This window comes from Diabrotica virgifera, chromosome 6, assembly GCF_917563875.1.
Source record: "Diabrotica virgifera virgifera chromosome 6, PGI_DIABVI_V3a".
Taxonomy (NCBI): domain Eukaryota; kingdom Metazoa; phylum Arthropoda; class Insecta; order Coleoptera; family Chrysomelidae; genus Diabrotica; species Diabrotica virgifera.
Window position 1 is genome coordinate 247002743 of NC_065448.1, and position 18766 is coordinate 247021508.

The window sequence follows — 18766 nt, forward strand, 5'->3', positions numbered from 1 at the left end:
TTCAGTGATCTTTTTGGTAGCATATCCTCTCCCATTCTTATCACATGTCCGGCCCATTGCAATCTTTTTATTCTAATGAAGTCTGACGGGGGTGCTTCCTTATAAAGTTGATAAAGTTCGTTGTTGTATCGACTTCTGAAGATTCCGTTTTCTCTCACAGGTCCTAGTATTCTTCTCAGTACTTTCCTTTCGAATGTGTCGAGTTTGTTTTTGGATGTTTCTTTCAGGACCCGGCTTTACTACAATTAAAACTTTCCCTCTGCCAATATTCCCGTAGATCAAATTTTGTCCGACTAGACACCGTTAAGCTATTAACAAATTTTCAGCTTGCATTAATAAACTTTTTTTGGTACGCGGGATCCAGGTCTATACACAGTTAACTGTATATTTTTATTAAATAACATTTGGTATAAAGTGAGACCATTTATTCTCTATTTCTATAGGAGCTTCAACGGCAAAACATTATGAAATATTATAAGAATGCGTCTTATAGTGCTGTAAAACTAGTAACTCAGTTGCTAGTTACTGTCCGTGATGTGAGGATCTATCCTCCGGACAAAAGCAACCCACGTGTCGCAGGGAGTATTGTGGTCTCCGATACATGACTCTTAGATGCTAAAAGAAAATCGAAACCTTATCATTTCGAAGAACTCTCAAAAATACTGCGGCCGTATAATCATTCTTCTGAACCCATTTACGAAATTCATCAGCCATCTCATTCTCAACAGTTTGGGGAATAGAGATACTGGACAGGTAAAATCAACAGTGTTGAATATACTCTAAACTCGTAAGCTATAAAAAGCATCAGTCTCTTAGTTATCGGTTCTTTTTCGACCACTCCTTTTAAGGTTTCATTATTGATTTTTAGAGGGTCTCTTGATAAGTCACAGAGAACACCAAGAAAAGGGACAACTGTTTTTGTACTACTAGAGGCCTCCTACTCTCTCGAGTCTATCTTAGCTTCCTCCAGGAGGTAGTGTGATATTAAATATATATATATATATACATCCCGCTATTAAATTGGCATCTTTTCACGTTGCAGTCATTTGGCATCACCTAGAAATGCTATCATTTTCTAGGTATAATCCGTGAATGTTCGCTTAGTACACTTCTTTAAGCTTGGCACCGTTGTCGGATTTTCAGTAATCCGATTTATTTATATATTTTATTCCTTACACTATAACGACAATTTGACCCCCGTAGGTCAAAAACATTGCTTAAACATCACTTTGGCAACAACAGGATGTTGCCAAGATATACATTTTTACGGAAAAGACAGTACCTAGTTAGATACATAATATCGATCGCTTCACGTTACAAGTCTTCCACTCGCACTCAGGTAAAAACCAGTTGTAGGCTCTTTTGTCTGAACGGGTCCCTGAATGAGTTTAATAATTCACTTTTATTGTGTATTTTGTTTCGTTTAGTTGAAATATCAGATTTTGTTTGTAACGAATTTCATAATAGATATTTAAATTATTTTTTTGTTAACAAAAACAAATTTTAAAGTTTGACATTTGAAAAATTAATTTTATATTGCCATTTTCATGACATGGTCAATGGTTAATTGCATTTATAATAATTTAATGGGTCATTGCGAAACAATATACAGTGCGTCCATAAAGTAACGCATAAATTCATTATTTCACAAACCGGACACTTTCAGGAAAAATACCGAAACAGGTCGATTTTTATTTTTAAATTACAATTTATTGGCATACATATCATACTAGTGACGTCATCCATCTGGGCGTGATGACGTAATCGTTGATTTTTTTAAATAAGAATAAAGGGCATGTAATAGCTCATTTGAAAGGGTATGTAATTCTCTATTCAATAATATAATTGTTAATATAATTATTTATACAGGGTGTCCAAAAAATGTTATTTAAATTAAATTAATTGGTATAAAAAGATGAATGTATGTAATTTGTTTAATTCTAAATATATTTTATTGGTGCCAGCAAACATAAAAATGTTTTATTTAAAACCTAAATATTGATTTTCGCTTAAGCGTAATCTTAAACTTCCAAGAGGCAGGTGGATGGCAGCTCTAACATTTAATTTTCTGACAAAAGTAAAACGAATTTTGAATTAAATAAGTTACATACATTTTTCTTTTTGTCTCAATTAATTTAATTAAAGAATTCTTTTTGGACACCCTGTATATATAATTATGTTATTGTTTGTATTAGTAAATAGAGAATTAAATACCCTTTCAAATGAGCTATCACATGACCCCTATTCTCATTTAAAAAATTCATCGATTACGTTATCAAGCCCAGATGGATGACATCACTAGTATGATATGTAATATGCCAAAAAATTGTAATTTAAAAATAAAAATCGACCTGTTTCGAAAATTTTCCTTAAAGTCGCCGGTTTACGAAATAATGAAATTATGCGTTACTTTATGGAAGCACTGTATGTTACAATGTGTAAATTTTTCAGGAAACGTAAAAATCTTTCCATTAGTAGTTAGAGATTCTGATAGTAATACTATATTTTATATAAGTATTATGGGTTATAAATGCATCTATTAGGTCTGGATCCCGCGTATGAAAAAAAAGTTGATTAATAGCAAGCTGAAAATTTGTTAATAGCTTAAGGGTGTTTAGTCGGATAAACTTTTATATATGGGAACACTGGAACAGGGGCAGTTTTAATTGTGAAACAGGTTGAAAATTTGGAACGGTCACACCACGAAAACGGCACATTTATTTTGTCCGACATAACAGACTTAAACTCTCCGAATAGAGATTAAACTCTCATGCAAAAATTAGACTGCTATTTATCACCTGTCATAATTCCTGTCATTTGACATATTCTACATGCTCTACTCATTAAAAGGCCCATTTGGTGATAAATAGCAGTCTAATTTTTGCATGAGAGTTTAATCTCTGTTCGAAGAGTTTAAGTCTGTTCTGTCGGACAAAATACATGTGCCGTTTTCGTGGTGTGACCGTTTCAAATTTTTAACCTGTTCCAAAATTAAAACTGCCCCTGTTCCAGTGTTCCCATATATCAAAGTTTATCCGACTAGACACCCTTAAGCTATTAACAAATTTTCAGCTTGCTATTAATCAACTTTTTTTTCATACGCGGGATCCAGACCTATATCTGAAAGACCAAAAAAGTTTAAATGTTGCTTATTTTTTTGATATTATGTTTTAAAGTTTGTGGACTTATGTTGTTTTCGAAATGAAACCATAATTGGTAAAGTTTTTTCTTTATTCTCAACAAGAAACAGTCATAATACGGACAACGCACACATCTTATGGAAAATATAATGTCACTCAAATTCAATAAAATTTATACGAATAGATCCGTTTTAATTTACCGATCAAATCTTATCATTGCGCCAACTCTTAATTATGATTAATTACGGCGCAAATTGCAATTAAAGTTTATCGAAATCACATTTTTGGAGTCCATAAAGTGTTAAAAGTGTTAAAGTTACAATCATTATTGCTCCGAGTGCTATTCATAAGAGCTTAAATCCCGCTGGGCCTAAGCGGATTAGTGAAACTAATCCGCTGATTTATGGAGTACCGAAAATCTGGGTAGTTTAAAATATTTTTTCTCTCTCTAACTTATGTACCTACCCATTTGATTTCAGATTTATTTGTATCAATTTCTGCTCTTATTTTTGAAAATAGAGAGTTGGCGCAATGATAAGATTTGATCGGTAAATTAAAACGGATCTATTCGTATAAATTTTATTGAATTTGAGTGACATTATATTTTCCATAAGATGTGTGCGTTGTTTTCGAAATGAAACCATAATTGGTGAAGTTTTTTCTTTATTCTCAACAAGAAACAGTCATAATACGTAGAAATTTATACTAAATTTAAAATCCAGATTCAGTAGAAATAAACAAACCAAGACACGTTAAATGCTACTAGGAGCACTCCCGAATCATAATTATTTACAATGTATTGTTATATTTCTATTTGATATGAAAATTAAATTTTGATGGTTGTAAACAGGATTCAATTTAATATAAAATATTTTCAATTTTCTCAACCACGGGCATATAAATTTAGAACACCCTGTATACAACAAATTGTTATATTTAATTTTAAGAAGTGATTAGACGGAACTCGGGACAGTGCGCTTAAAATAAACAAAGTGAATGACGCGTACCATTATCGTTCTTCTCGGAAGGTCGATCATTAGCCTATGCTAAATAAAACTCAGTGAAATAGATGATAGTTCATTATCGTTTTTCGCGGAAGGTTTCGATCATTAGCCTATGCTAAATAAGACTCATTTGAAAGAGAGAATAGGTCATTAAAATTTGTAAATAGTAGAAAGTGATTTTAGAATGGGAATTAAATATTTTCTTTTGAAATCCATTAAGCATATTTAGAAAGATTAAAAATTGGTTTTTGAGGAATACTGAGAATGAGAGTTGGTGGTGGAAGGTTGATTTGTGAATCTGGAAGGGATATTGAGAAAGTAGGTGAATGAATGACAAAGTGGGATCAGAATGTTTTGAGCTGTCGAGAAGTGAAGTCGAGTAGTAGACGGTAGTGTTCGAGGAGTGAGAAAGCCGGTAGTTCCGTGAGTGTGGAGTATCTATCGTGGAACGAGAAGTAGGCCAGGTCGAGAGTAAAAGAACCTCCTTGAGCCCAGAGTGTCCCGGTAGCTGATAGCAGTTTCGAAAAAGGTAGAACACAGCATCACGACAAAAGCAGGAACGAGAGCTATTCGAGCTAGTTTTTCAAAGGAGAACATCACTGGAAGCCAGGACGAGGTTTGATCGCAGCCAAGGATAGCAGGAAAGGGTTTTGTGTGAGGACATTTTCAGTTCACCAGGAAAAGGTCAGTCTCATTTGTTTGGACATGAATGTATGGGTTTTTCGTATTAAATTCCACATAAAAAATTGAATAACATAATCAATAATATCAGAAAAGCTTCATCAAACTTAAATAGAGTTGTCCCTAATAACTCCTAATAGTTAAATGTTAATAAAAACTTTCAATAGAAAACCAAAAGGAAATAAAATTCCTAGTTGTAAATGTTATGTTTAAGAATAATAAGAAATAGCAAATATTAAGCATTGATTGCCTTTTGAATAAAATAAAAAATATTTTGATTATAATTGTAACCCATATTTGTATTTTTTTTTTACTCTTTTCTTTTCTATCCCGATTAGGAACCATTAAGAAATATTCAGAAGCCACGAAAGTAAGTAATTAATTTATAATTCGCCCTGAGATTGAAAACATATTGATATGTGATCTGGTTAATTAATTAGATTAGTATTAATACATTGATTAAATTAAGTGACATATAAGAATATTATCTCATATCAATAATCAAGATCACATCAGTATATACATTGTAAATTCCAAGTCATGATTTCCAAAGTTTACACATTGTAAATTATGATTCGGGAGTGCTCCTAGTATCATTTAACGTGTCTTGGTTTGTTTATTTCTACTGCATCTTTACTGTTTCTGTTAACTAATCTAAACGTAGAGATATTTTTTGAGATTCTTTAACTCTTTCAATGCTGGGGTTTGTCACATCCCACCTGTCTGTTAGTGGCAAAAAAGTTCACCTGTCGGATGCCGGGTTAAAACATGACAAATTAGATGTGGAATGAAAGCTTATAACCCAAAGATGGTACTAAAGGTGAGAAATTTGGCCTCCGACTTCAGGATAAAGAGTTGCAACCCGAAGTATTGTTCTAAATTCGCAGAAATAGTACAAACTATGTATTACTCGACGCGCCTTAGAAAGACGAGAACAAATATTTATGCCTGTCCGGTTTTATGCCTGTCTGTCCGTCCGTCTGTCAGATATAATCACAGAGGTTGAATGAAAGATTATAACCCATAGATGGTACTAGCGATTAGAAATTTGACGCGCATTAGAAAAATGAGAACAAAGAAATACTTTTTTTAGTTTTACACCACTTCCGGTTAAAATGGTGTACCCGGAAGTGACACACATAGTCACAGAAAAATATACTTGATCAATTTACGTGTATTAAGAGGTCGAAACCGAATTTTTTTAATTCTGGTTTTGATGTCATATGCGGTTAAAAAATTGTCTGGAAGTGGAAGAAACCAGTTTAATAGTTGTCCCCTTCGAGTAGCGAAAAATAAACAATACTTTGTAAAAACATTCAACATTGGTTGATATTCCGCTGTTTTCATATTATTTATTGACCTAAGTTTTTGTAAAATGCACTAGTCTTTTTTAAAGATATCATTGGACAATTTACTCACTGTTTTTGGATTTTACAAAATCGCTTGGATTGGCATGAAATTTGACATAAGCATAGCTAACATGTCAAAGAAAAAAGTGATATTGTGCCAGTGTGTGCTTTTTTCTGGGGATGAGTACCACCCCCTTCTCGAGTGTGAAAAAATATAGGTAAAAATATGTCCGTAAGTGGATAAACTAATTAAATTCCTTGTATTTTTTGTTTTTAGATGGTTTTTCGTAAATAAATCAAAAAGTAAGTATTTGATCGAAAAAACTATTCTTAGCAAATATAAAGCTTATAAAACAGTAAAAAAAATTATGTATGTATGAAGTCTGGACACACAATAAAAACAGAGTTGGAGCTGAACAACAGTTGGTTCTTATTCGTCGAATTCCAAATCGACTAGTTCAACGTAAAATATCCAAAAAATAACGCACTTTTCGGGGAAAACTCGCCACAAATTTTTTAAAGTGTTTAAAAAAGTTTTATTTTTGTTATTTAAAAAGTATCTATTCTATCACCATCAGCATCAAAAGTAAGTTACGCTTTAAATAAAATATGTCCCTTTTTTTGCTAAAAGAAATCGTGAAAATCACCACCTAATTAGCATTCCATATGAAATTAATAGTTACCGCCCTAGTTAATTTACTTATATTATACTGTTTATATGATCTATAAGATTTATTGGCAAGAAATGCTTATTAAAAAAAATTGGTTTTAAAATAAAAAAATTTTAATTTTGAAAAAAAATGCCTTGGTTTAAAATAACTTAAACATTAGTGATACTAAATATCTCAAAGAGTAAAAAATGTACATATCACATAAACAATACATAAGTAAATTAGGCGGTGATTTTTACATTTTTTTAACAAAAAAGAGACTTCATTTTGATGCTAACTAACTTTTGATGCTAGAAACGTTTATAAAAATACAAATAAAACTTTTTAGACATTTTATAACAGTTGTAAGTCATGAGTTTTTCCCGAAAAGTGCTTCGTTTTATGGTTATTTCATGTTAAAATATTCGATTTGTATTTTGACGAAGTAGAACCTGCTTTTCATTAAGGTGATACAGTAGCGATCAACAGGTAGCCAAAACGCGTTCCAAGATTGCGGCTGTAATTTTGAATATTTTTTCGAGATATTTGGCACACGTATTCGTAATATAATAAAGAATGGCGGTACAGAGCCGAATTTGAAAAATATATTAATATGTGGAAATTACTCTGTAATTAAATATAATATTAAAAAAACGAGCCTGTACCGCCATTAAGAAGAACAAAAAAATACACTTTCTTCAAATAAACTTTTTATCCGATGCCTAGATTTTGTGTCATTTTGGAACTACTAATGAAATACAAAATTTTAGTAGTTCCAAAATGACACAAAATCTAGGCATCGGATAAAAAAGTTCATTTGAAGAAAGTGTATTTTTTTGTTCTTCTTAATGGCGGTACAGGCTCGTTTTTTAAATATTGTATTTAATTACAGAGTAATTTCCACATATTCATATATTTTTCAAATTGGGCTCTGTACCGCCATTCTTTATTATATTACGAATACGTGTGCCAAATATCTCGAAAAAATATTCAAAATTACAGCCGCAATCTTGGAACGCGTTTTCGCTACCTGTTGATCGCTACTGTTTCCTCTTAACTACAACTCTACTTTTACAGGGTCTACAGACTTCATACATACACCATTGTTTTCACTTTTTTATACGCTATATTTTTGCTAAGAATATTTTTCGTTAAAATACTTTTTGAGTTTTTTTCTAAAACCGTCTAAAAACGTGACTTTTTTGTTGAAAAACGAACATAATATATTCACTTGCAAATAACTCAAACAGTATGTTAAGAAAAAATCTATAGAACAAAAACTAGCTTAGAATTACTCAGTTTATCCACTTTAGGACTTATTTTGAATGTATGTCTTTTCACATTATAAAAGTGGTTGTACTAACTCCCAAGGCAAAAGCACACGTCGGCACAATATCACTTTTTCTTTGACCTGTCAGCTATGTGCATACCCAATTTCATGTCAATCCAAGCGGTTGTTTAAAATTCGGAGGTTTTGCAATATTTACCGTGAGTGGATGGACTACAGATATATGTATATTAGATAAAAATTATAGTCTCAGCGAATCTTTGAAATATCTCCATTCCTTTGAAATGTTACATTTTTTAAGCCTTGAGGGAGTAGGCGCAAAATTATGACCAATGCTATTTAAATGCATTCAGTTTATTCGAATCCTGAGAAAACTAATAAGAATTTTGGAAAAATTTAAACGCAGAATGAAAGATTACATTATAACCGAGGGCGAAACTCTCTAAAAACTTTTATGTTTATATTGATAAGTGAAAGGGTGAAAAAAAAAAGAAAATTTAGTGTGATTTTTTATTTCAAATATTTAATTCAAAAGAAATTTTTGTTTATTCTATTCTTTTTGACATGAGGCTGTATTTGATTTCTCTATGTCATTGTATGCTATTGGTTAGTTCCTATCATTTCAGCCGACGTACGTCACGATTGGATCAATAGGGCCGAACATACATAACTAAGGCCCTTTTGGCATGATGCTGTATTATTTTGAAGTCGATACAGCCTGAATATTTTTTTTTATTTTTTTACGTTCTATGTGATTAAAAAAATTAAGAATCACCGCAATTTTAGCCCACCACCCCCTTCCCCTTTCCCCACATCAAAAAATGTCAATTTTTCGATTTTATTTTTTTTTTAAGTTGGTTTGCAATTAAATTATAAATTACAAAAAATTCACACGCACAGCTGAGGCTTTTACAAAACATATATTTTTATGGACCCGAAGGTCGAGTGTACATAACCTCAATGTTTTTTGTTTTTTTAATAGGTACGTATAACTTTTTTTGGCGATGGCTGCATGTCTAATTTTTTTGCGTTTTGTGAATTTTATCAAAATCTGTATTTCTGACTTTTTTCAGATTTATTCGTAAGGTGCGCCATCTTCAAAAATCCGGAAAACTGGTTTTTTCGGTAGTTTTTTGGGATTTTCTCCATTTTATATACTTCAAAATAGACTAACTCAAGGTTTTTTATAGGTTACGTATATATAATTTGAAATAACTGAGTTTTTAGGGATATTCAAAAATTGTGTAAAACACCTAAACCCCCCAAAAACTATGTTTTTTCAAATTCTTAAAAGTTTCTTAATTCTTTCGTACCCCATGAAGTTAAATTACAAAGCCATTAAAATATAACTAGAGGTGATTCATACCTACTTACCATCTCAATTGAATGCAATCATCGGCAAAGCCATCTTTTAGTGTCATTGTGTCATCCCCAAAAATCTACCTGGGTCTTAAAATGCAGGTATGCATACTTGTTCCGTTATAACTCTTATCTTTTAAAATTTTGTAGTAAAAGCATTTCTACACCTATAGTGAGTTTATTGCCCTACCTCTTTATGTGGCTTAATGATTTGGATTGTAAACACAGATAAGAAAGGGTGTGATAGACCAGAGAAATTAGCAAATAAATGGCCTCTTTCGTGACATCCGTTGATACAGGTATCTAAGAACTGCTTCTGGCATTAGGGTAAATTTAGTTACAACAGTATCCAATATAAAAATTATGCAAAAAATCAAACGTACTTTTTAACTTATAAACAATATATAAACAATTAAAGATCGCTATTTGATTGTAAATATTAAAGGTGGAGACCGGTATGCTGTATGGAAAGGTGATACAATTTTACTGAAGAGCATAGAAAATTCTTTAAAATGAGTGTTTGGAAAGTTCTTTTTGTTAATTTGTTGCTTAGTTATTGGGAAAATAGCTTCAAAAGTCGATTTTTTGAAAATAATTAATAACTTTTCTAAAAATACACTAAAAGCTTTATTTTCGCGTAAGTAAAGGAACAATATTAGAAGTATTCAGCCGTTAAAATTTCAAGAAGTTTTACCTAATAGTTATTGCAAAATTGAAATTGTTTATCCCAAAAAGCTTCTATCTACAGCGTTATTATGCATAAACTATTAGGTCAACATAAATTCTAAAGACATCAAACCAAAGAGAAAGGTTCAATTTATCAAATTAGATCAAGTCTTGAATAAAAAGTTTATAATAAATATTATAAATAATTATAAAATAATTTTGAAAAAGTAGTGTTATTTTAAGCTTATTCGCGAACTCAAGCGAGGGTGCTGCCGCTTATTTTGAACTAGAGGAATTGGGATGAAGATTTAAACAAAACATACGTTAACCTATATATCAATGTCGATTGAATGCTTGTCTGGTGTGTTCATTTAATGAATGATTTATTTATATTAATTAATTACATCAATAAAAATATTAATTATATCAAAATGCATTATCCCAATTACATCGGCCATTTTCATGCAACTGCACTGCCACCTATAGTCGATTGAGTTCGCGAATAAACAATTAAAATAACAACCGCATTAACATGTGGGAATTAACTAATTTTGATGGGAAATAAGCCACAATTTTACTAAAAAAAATGGTTTTATTTTGACAACGACACCCGATTTGAGCGTCGAAACGTTAATAAAATCAGTTTTTTTAGTAAAATTGTGGCTTATTTCCCATCAAAACTAGTTAATTCCAAAAATGCCACAAGAAAATAGCTTCAGAACAACAACACGTAGGAAGTTAATTTTTTTTATTCGACATGTTGGTATTCTTATAGAAACTGAAACAAAAATTTAATGCCCTACAACCCTTAAAACCCGAGTTAGCCACTTTTTTCAAAAATTCACCGGGGCTTTGTTTATAAATATTAGAAAATTTGAAAAGCAACATTTAAACGAATGAAAGAGCATGTTTATACAAAAAAAAATTAAAACGATTCTTTTAAAAACGAGCCGTCCATGATGCGCCAAAAGTGAAGAGTTTAAAAGTAAAGCGATTCTTACCCTCTTGATTTTATTATCAAAAACTTAATTCACAACTACACATTTATAAAAGGCGCAATACCTCCGGTAAGATTTAGGTACAAAATTAACAAAACCCAAAAAAAAATATATAATACAATATTCCGGTTACCCGTCGTTTGTCACCATTAATCCCTTTATCCTAAAGATAAATAACAGTTTGTCGACGAAAATTCCATTCGATCAAATGTTCGTCGATGAATTGTCCATTCGATGAATTGTGCATTCGACCAACTGTTTGTCGACCAACTGTTGTCGACCAATTTTCCGTCGACGAAGTGTTCTCGACCAGCTTTCCGACACCGGATTTGGGTGTCATTGTATTCTGTTGGTTAATTCCTACCATTTTAGCCACCGTACGTCATGATTGGAAAAATAGCAGCGAATATACGTAACTAAGGCCCTTTCAATATTTTACTGTAATTGATTTTTCTGTGTCATTGTATTCTGTTGACTGATTCCTATCATTTGAGCCGCCGTACGACACGTTTGGACCAATGGGAGTGAAGATACGTAACTAATACCTAACAAGAGGTTTACTCAAACTTCTTTTTTGTACTTATACCACTCGGTAAAAGTACAAAAAAAAGTTTGGGTAAACTTTTGCACAACTGTGTAAATACTAACGAAAAATCTAAAATATTAAAAAAAATTAGTGGAATCCGTTAATCTGTTCTCGAAAAAATTAGCTATGAAAATGAGCATAATTTTCTATATCCCTAACTTTTGACGAGCAGTTTAGCTTAAATGGGGAAAAGCGGTAAGCTTAGACCAAACACCAGTAGGAGGCATTCAATTAATTGAGGAAAAAAATTAAATGGATAACAATATTTATTTCAGTTACACAAAAGGCATTGTCCCGCTAGAATGTTTGAAATCACAATTAATAGTCCTACAAAAAAGACAGGCGTTTAAAAGTGATAAGACCATTGAACAATAAGCCTGTGAGCTACCTTTTAAACACATTCTTAAAAATAATCCATAACACAATTAAAAAAAGGTTTGTTAAGAAATTCTTTTATAGACTTCAGAAATTCAACAACTTCTCCTGATTATGTTTAAAAAACGTACGGAATGCACTAAATGAAAAAAAAAAAAAAAGAAAAAGATTTATCATACCGTTATACTATAATATATCCTTACGTTGAATATTTGATGCTTCCCTGTGGAGTATAAAACGGACAGTTGTGTTTTTCCCGTGATCTGCCTTGTTTAGTCTTCTTTGTCGTTTTATTCGTTAAATCCTATCCTCTTAAGTCACAGCGTCAGAAAGCAGTGGGTATATGCAGTGAACGGGAGGCCTATGTCGAACAGTGAACGTTGGGGCCCTTTCGCGTTTATCATATGTAGAGAAGTCGCTTGTCAAAAACTGGACGTATGTAATCGTATTCTATTTGTTAAATACTCTCACATAATATGTCATACCATGTGCGTTAATCCATTTTATTTCTACAATTTTAAAGTGTTATTACATGCCGTCATTTTCATTTGTCTACACCATCGTATTCTGCCAGTTAAATCCCATCGTTTCAGGCGCTGTACGTCACGATTGAACCAATAGGACCGAAGATACATAACTAAGGCCCTTTTGACCTGCTGCTTGTTTGATTTTTCTGTGTCATTGTCTTCTATGATGCCTAAGGCATATTTATGACATGTCTTATTTTTAAAGAAAACAAGTAATTGGACTTCGTAAGTCCTAGGTTTTCACCCAAAGTAATCGAAAGTAGAATTGGAAGTCGATATTTGAATTCTTCGTGTAACTTTGCGTGGATTGATATACAAATTTACTAATTTTGAGTCATTTTTACTAAACTGTTTACACAGAAATAACTCTAAAGATTCAAACCTTTCAATACGCTTCGATTTATGTGTTCGTATACTATTTCTGAGTCTATTGGGACCGTGCAAGTTCGGCAAAACGACACCTGGTTTCTACGCTCTGCAACTTTATTCGCACTTTTAATTATATTGGCCAATTATATTAGTCCTGGTTACTGGATAATTGTCAAGGCCATAATCCAAAAAAATAATAAGAAGAAAAAATAAGATTCAGGTTATGTTATTAAAACGTAAACAATTGTATGTAGTAAATAAAATTAGTTATTAAAATGCAGTACTGCAAGCAAAATACAATTAATTTAATTTGCCTTCATATAATAATTGCATATAATATCAATATTGCAGAGCAACATATAATTTTTCTTCTTCAATGACAGTAGGTATGAAATGTACGTCAATTTGACAATTTCAATGGACAATATGAATTATTTAAGAAAGTTGCAATATTTCTCCGCTATTCGCGCACGATCGTTTCTCGTATCCGTTCCAAGTACTTGCACACCGCGAATAATGGCATTTCCGGTTATAACTTTTTAAGCGGAAATTACGTAAAAACCAAAATTTTACATTTGTTCTCATCTTGCTAAGCCACGTTGAATAATATATCACTTATTCTCTTTCGGCAACTTTAAAATAGTAAATACTTACGGTTGCAACTCTAAAACCGGAACTCCGACGTCAAATTTCTCATCTTTAATAATACCATCCTTAAGTTAAAAGCTTTCATTCGACACCCGATTTGTCATTCTATCTGTATTAATAACGGAGGAGTTGTATTCGCGGATGGACAGACATACGGACAGACAGCCTAGGTAAAATTTTTCATCTTTAATACCATGCTTGAACTATAAGCTATCATTTGGCACCTCATTTGCCATTATACCTGGTATAATGACGGAGGATTTATACTCGCGGTCGGAGGGATCGACGGACAGACAGCCTAGGTCAAATTTTTCACCTTTAGTATCATCCTTGGATTATAAGCTTTCATTTGACACCTCATTTGTCATTCTACCTGGTATATTGACGGAGGAGCTATATTCGCGGTCGGACGGACCGACGGTCAGACAGCGTAAGTCAAATTTCTCACCTTTAGTACCATCTTTGGATTATAAGCTTTCATTTGACACCTCATTTGTCATTCTACCTGGTATATTGACGGAGGAGCTATATTCGCGGTCGGACGGACCGACGGTCAGACAGCGTAAGTCAAATTTCTCACCTTTAGTACCATCCTTGGATTATAAGCTTTCATTTGACACCTCTTTTGTCATTCTACCTGGTATAGTAGAGGAGTTATATTCGCGGTCGGACGGACCGACGGACAGACAGCCCAAGTTAAATTTCTCACCTTTAATACCATCCTTGGATTATAAGCTTTCATTTGACATCTCATTTGTCATTCTACCTGGTATAATGACGGAGGAGCTATATTCGCGGTCGGACGGACAGACGGACAGACAGCCTAAGTCAAATTTCTCACTTTTAGTACCATCCTTGGATTATAAGCTTTCTTTTGACACCTCATTTTTCATTCTACCTGGTATAATGACGGAGGAGTTATATTCGCGGTCGGACGGACCGACGTCTCACCTTTAGTACCATACTTCGATTATAAGCTTTCATTTGACATCTCATTTGTCATTCTACCTGGTATAATGACGGAGGAGCTATATTCGGGGTCGGACTGACCGACGCGACGGACAGACAGCCTAAGTCAAATTTCTCACCTTTAGTACCATCTTTGGTTATAAGCTTTCATTTGACACCTCATTTGTCATTCTACCTGGTATAATGACGGAGGAGTTATATTCGCGGTCGGACGGACCGACAGCCTAAGTCAAATGTCTCACCTTTAGTACCATCCTTGGATTATAAGCTTCTATTTGACACCTCATTTGTCATTCTACCTGGTATAATGACGGAGGAGCTATATTCGCGGTCGGTCGGACCGACGGACAGACAGCCTAAGTCAAATTTCTCACCTTTAGTACCATCCTTGGATTATAAGCTTTCATTTGACACCTCATTTGTCATTCTACCTGGTATAATGACGGAGGAGTTATATTTGCGGTCGGACAGACCGAAGGACAGAAAGTTTAAGTCAAATATCTCACCTTTAGTACCATCCTTGGATTATACGCTTTCATTTGACACCTCATTTGTCATTCTACCTGGTATAATGACGTAAGAGTTATATTCGCGGTCGGACAGACCGACGGACAGATAGTTTAGGTCAAATTTCTCACCTTTAGTACCATCCTTGGATTATAAGCTTTCACATTTTTTCAAAATTGGGTGAAAACAACTTGATGCCAGAATGATTTGTTGATGAAAATAATATATACATTCTCAAATTGCCTATTTTTCGTTGTGGATAATATTGTATTCAACAGTGATGCCAAATTTCTGATGCCAAAATGATTGATAATGAAAGTGGGATATACGTTTTCATGTATATAGCGGCAGCGACAAAACGGTAAAGCACTGAACTAAATGTATATAATATTTTCACTGTGCCATCATTTTGAACTCAAACATTTTATGGAATAAACTTATATAAGTCAGTAAGGAATAAACAAAGAAAGCTGATATATTAAAGTAACATCAAGGAATCAAATCTCTAACTACAGAGTTGATTAGACTTCTGCTAACAAGTACAGGAAAAAAGTTATTAAGGTAGTGTAAAGTGGCATCGATATACAGATGCCACTTTGCAAGACGATGCCAAATTGATGGTAAATGCATAATGTATCGATGCCAAATTGATAGTAGGATTTATATATATATATACATATATATATATATAATATTGATTTCCAACGTTCTTCGACCTCTTCCGATTTCCAATCTCCATCTCGTTCTGTCATTTCATAAATCGTCCTCGAGTTCTCAGTCCCTGATTTCTCTATCAACTCCTTCTCTCTAATTTCTTCTAGGCCTTCCTGGTCTGCGCCTTCCTCTTGGTTGCCATTCGAGGATTTGTCTTGGTATTCTATTCTCCGGCATTCTCCTTACGTGTCCGTACCAGCTAAGTTGTTTCGTCCTGATGTCGTCAACAATAGTATGTGTAACCCCCATGATTTCTCAGACTCTCTCGTTTGTGATTCTGTCGCGTCTAGATATTCCCACCGAACGGCGCCAAAGTCCATTTCTGTTGCTCTAAGACTCTAAGCATTTTCTCTGTTCTGTCTTTTAGGGTCTAAACTTCGCATCCATATGTTGTGATGCTTTTTATTATAGTGTTATATATTCTTTTTTATTATTTTCCTTAGAAATATTTTTATCCCACATTACGCTGTTCAGTAAGAATATGCTTTTCCTTCCCTGTATATTTCGTTCCTTAATAGCTGCATCTAATTTTCCGTCTTGAGTGATCTTCACTCCCAGGTATTTGTAGTCTTCACATAACTTTATTTCTTGATTTTCCTCTACTCGGAGGCTATGTTGGTCTCCTCCCATACTCATGTATTTAGTTTTTTCCATATTCGCTTCTGGGCCCCACTCTGTAAACTTTTCTAATAGTTTTCGCATCATGTAACTAAGATTTTCAGAGTACTGTGCGATGATCACCTGGTCATCCGCAAAGCACAGCGTGTACAAAGTTTAGTCCGTTAGTGGTATGCCCATATTCGTACATTTTTTCTTCCATTTGTTGAGTGCTGCTTCGAGGTATATTTTGAATAGTGTTGGTGACATACAGCATCCTTGCCTTAGTCCTTTAGTTACTGTGAATCCAGGTGTTATGAGATTTCCCGTTTTAATTCTTGTTGTTTGTTGGTAGTACAACGTTTTTACGGATTCAACCAATTCTATATTTACATTTGTTTTCTCCAGTGCCTCCCATAATTTAACCAGCGGGACACTATCATACGCTTTTCTAAGGTCTACAAACATCAGATGGACTTCTTGGCCACGAGTAACTTTCTTTTCAATTATCTGAGTAATGGAGAAAACATGATCTATTGTAGATCGACCTGCGCGAAAACCAGCCTGTTCTTCAGCTTCCATATTTTGGTATTCTTCTTCTATTCGATTTTTAATAAGTTTTCCAGATATTCTGCTAATACTACTAGTGACTGCAATTCCTCTATAGTTTTCAGGTTGTGATTTATCTCCCTTTTTGTGGATAGTGCTCAGATGTGACTCTTTCCATTCTTCAGGTATTTCATGGTTATTCAAGCATTGCTGGAAAAGTTGTCTTAGCCGCTTAATTAGAACTTTAGGTCCATATTTGATGAGTTCCGGAGCTATATTTCCTGGGCCAGGTGATTTGCCATTCTTCAACTGTTTGCATATGGTTTCGACTTCTCTTTCATTTACTCTGATTGGTGATCCTATCAACCTGACGCCTTGTATACCGTTGGATTGTATCAGTTTGAAGGGCTCTCTTGTCTCTGTTAGTAAATCTTCAAAGTATCCTTCCCAAATTTGTGGTACTATGGACTGAATAATGTCTTTCTTTCTGTCGTTTCTTAAATTTTTTAATAGTGTCCAACTTTCTGAATTTTGGCTTCCGCCTATGTGTGTATTTAGCATGGTACACTTTTTTCTCCAGGATTCGTTTTTCTTTTGACATATTTTTCTTCTGACCCTTGCTTGCATTGTTTTATAATGTATTCTGTCTTCCACGTTTTTTGTGTTCAGATATTTTTGATACAATTCTCTTTTCTTTGTTATTTCCTGCGAAATATCTTGATCCCACCAATACGGTTTTCGATGTACGGTTTTTTCATATCGCCCTAGTGCTTCTAAGGCAGCGGCGTGTATACATTCTTTGATGTTTTCGTATGACTGATTCACATTTCTGGTATTATCTTCCGTTTCAATTAGTTTTTCTTCCAGTCTACGTTTATATAGGTTTTTAACACTTTATTGGTGTAAACTATTCAAATTGTATCGTACTTTTTGGAGGTGTTCATTTGAATGATTACCTTGCGGCGTTTCTTTTTCTATTGTCACTGCCGCAAATTGGTCCTCTACATGCTCTCACATCTGTGGTTTTCAGTCGACTTTTTTGTTTAAGAATGACATAGTCTATAAATGATTTTAAGTTACGTCTGATATTAAATCCAGGAATATTTTAAACATCACTTTAATTTTAATACAATAATGTAAACATTCTTTAACTATATGTTATATAAAGGGTTTTCCCGCGTATCATGGTGGCTCAATCACCTCTTTGACCTGTAAAAATTACTGGTGATGGAATTAATATTCAGAAAACATTCTGTGATCTAGCTCTTTAAGGGATTTTAATAACAGTTACCTTTTATATACCATTTTATTAATGTTTACTGTTAAATCTTTCCTTTGTACTATTTTGTTACTTTTTATGAATAATAATCTTTTTTCGTAAAATTAAAAATAAAAAAGTTTCCCATATGGTTGTAACTTACGTAGGCACACTGTATATGTATATTTTAAATATACTTAAAAATTAAAGAGAAAGACAATAGAGCAATAAAACTAGGGATCACGAAAGAGAAAATTATCTCTAAAAATTCTGTGGATTTACGGCTAGTTAAACTACATCAAAACACGAGAATATTTTCACCGTGTGAGGTCACATTCTACTTTGGCAGTATTAGAACGGCCGCAGGAGTTTTTAAACTTCCGCAGTCTTTTCTAGGAAAATGGGAGAGTTTGCCATTTTAAATTTCGGAGGGTTTATTATTATAAATATTTTTTAATATTTCTTTAATGTAGGTACCTGAACTATCGTATTATTTGATTCATATTTCTTTTTTGTAATTTCTTATATAATA

General features: G+C 33.3%; 1 protein-coding gene across 3 annotated transcripts in view; it reads right to left on the reverse strand.

The window, feature by feature from the left end:
• The window catches only part of LOC126887501 (gamma-sarcoglycan), a 762843-nt gene that overhangs the window by 624635 nt on the left and 119442 nt on the right, over positions 1 to 18766 (reverse strand). The window lies entirely within an intron of this gene.